This window comes from Borostomias antarcticus, assembly GCF_949987555.1.
Source record: "Borostomias antarcticus genome assembly, chromosome: 5".
NCBI classification, from domain to species: domain Eukaryota; kingdom Metazoa; phylum Chordata; class Actinopteri; order Stomiiformes; family Stomiidae; genus Borostomias; species Borostomias antarcticus.
Genome location: NC_140238.1, coordinates 2,304,693 through 2,307,192, shown reverse-complemented (window position 1 = coordinate 2,307,192; position 2,500 = coordinate 2,304,693). Strand labels below are relative to the sequence as shown.

Here is a 2,500-nt window from a genome sequence, read left to right as displayed (position 1 = left end):
TCTATCACAGCTGCTCTATCACTGCTCTAGTCACATCACAGCTGCTCTACCACAGCTGCTCTATCACAGCTGCTCTACCACAGCTGCTCTATCACAGCTGCTCTACCACAGCTGCTCTATCACTGCTGCTCTATCACAGCTGCTCTACCACAGCTGCTCTATCACATCTCTACAGTCACATCTACAGCTGCTCTATCACAGCTCTACAGTCACATCACAGCTGCTCTACCACAGCTGCTCTATCACTGCTCTACAGTCACATCACAGCTGCTCTACCACAGCTGCTCTATCACTGCTCTACAGTCACATCACAGCTGCTCTACCACAGCTGCTCTACTACAGCTGCTCTATCACTGCTCTACCACAGCTGCTCTACCACAGCTGCTCTACTACAGCTGCTCTACTACAGCTGCTCTATCACTGCTGCTCTATCACAGCTGCTCTATTACAGATCTACAGTCACATCACAGCTGCTCTACCACAGCTGCTCTACCACAGCTGCTCTACCACAACTGCTCTACCACAGCTGCTCTATCACTGCTCTACAGTCACATCATGACTTGTGATGATGTCACAGTCAACGTAGCCCCCATCACAGCCAGCCCGTTCTAGCCACGCCTCCTTTAGCTTCGCTAGTCCACTTCTCGACTGCGCTCCCAATGAGCAGGCTAGCAGCTTGCATGGCAGCTGACGCCATTGGTGTGTGTACGTGTGTGTGAATCAATCAATCAATCAAGTTGGATTTATATAGCGCCCTTCATGATACCCAGAGCGCTTTACAGAGTCCAGTATTCATTCAGACACAGTCATACCGGTGGTGGTTAAGCTACATCTGTAGCCACAGCTGCCCTGGGGCAGACTGACAGAAGCGTGGCTGCCAATCTGGCTGCCGATGGGTGAATGAGAGGCCTTGGTTTTAAAGAGCTTTGTATAAAAGCGCTCTAAGTGCAGTCCGTTTACCATGTCCCTAACGACAGGCTGAGAGAGTTCCCCCTGTATTCCTCCAGAACCGGAGGAAGGTTCTGTTGGATCTTCTGGATGAGTGGTTCACGTAAAAACAGCCCCCCACCTCATCCCTGGTTGTACCGGAGAGGAGAGAGGCGTGGTCCGCTCTACACGGCTGACCTCCTCCCAGCTGTCCGGCAGCGTCTGGGATACCGTCACCTAGCCATGTCCCCGTAAACGGCAAAACCGAGAACGAGGAGAAGAACTTGATTTTTCGCTACTAGTAGCTGGAGTTCCTCCATTTTATCGGAGAGCGAGCGCACGTTGGATCATGACACCTCATAGAGGGGGGCGTGAACCACGTCTCCGATACCAGACGAGCGCTCCGGCTTGACCCCCCCACACTTCCTCCTCCTTCTCCTCCTCCTCCGCCCGATAGGCTGGACAAAGGTGGACGCACCTTTGACCAGAATGTCCAAAATGTCCACGGTTGGGATGAGAAATCCAGAATTCAATCTTCAGGGGTAGATTCCCTGATATTCACGAGCTCCTCTCTGGTGAAGGGACCCCTGTTCTGGTCGCAAAACACTCAATTAAACCAAAAAAACAACAGAACAGGGCGCACCGAGGCGCCGTAGCGGCCTCATACCTCAACACGGCCTCAACGCGGCCTTTCGTGTTGTTTCAGTATGTTTGTCTCCGTGTGTTGATCTTCCCCTCTCACTCCGATGAATCTGGACTAGTCTCACAAAGATAAGAGGAGGCAGGAAGGAAGAGTATCCTTGCATCCCCAGAGCCAGAACATCCAGATAGCATTGTGGTCGAATCATGTGCGGTTGTGGGTTGTGGCTTTTGATCTACTGTACATAGCTCACTGTCACCAGCGTTGTAGGTCACACATTCACCACCACACATTACACACGCGAACAACCACACACGCACACACAAACACGCACACACGCAGCAGAGTCTTCCCAGCGACCGAGCACCATCTAGTCTGGAAGTGACTTATGGAACGTTGGGAGAACGTTCCCAGACGTCTGGCTGCGTTGTGTGAAGGTTCTTCCTCCGCCACATTCCACAGCCCTCTGAACGCTGACCCTGCCGACGGAGTCTGGCCAGCTTCCTGTTCCTGTGACCTTTGGCCTAGTAGAAGGCCTGTCTCTGTTATTTCCTTTATCAGAGGGAATGCTATCAGAGATGACGACCACTGAGGCACATTCCAGCCTTGAAAAACAAGTAAATGGTAAATGGACTGCACTTATATAGCGCTTTTCCACCTTAGCAGCACTCAAAGCGCTTTACAATGGCCTCTCATTCACCCATTCACACACACATTCACACACCAATGGCGGTAGCTGCCATGCAAGGTGCTAACCTGCTCATTGGGAGCAATTTGGGGTCAGGTGTCTTGCTCAAGGACACTTCGACATGTGGACAGTCGGAGCTGGGATTCGAACCGCTGACCCTTCGATCACTGAACGACCCACTCTACCAACTGAGCTACAGCCGCCCGGAACTACGGAAGTGACATGATCTCAAACGGGTGTTTCCT

General features: G+C 52.0%; 1 protein-coding gene across 1 annotated transcript in view; it reads right to left on the bottom strand.

The window, feature by feature from the left end:
• Nucleotides 1-2,500, bottom strand: part of pxdn (peroxidasin) — a gene marked incomplete at both ends in the record, with an annotated part of 60,002 nt that overhangs the window by 7,743 nt on the left and 49,759 nt on the right.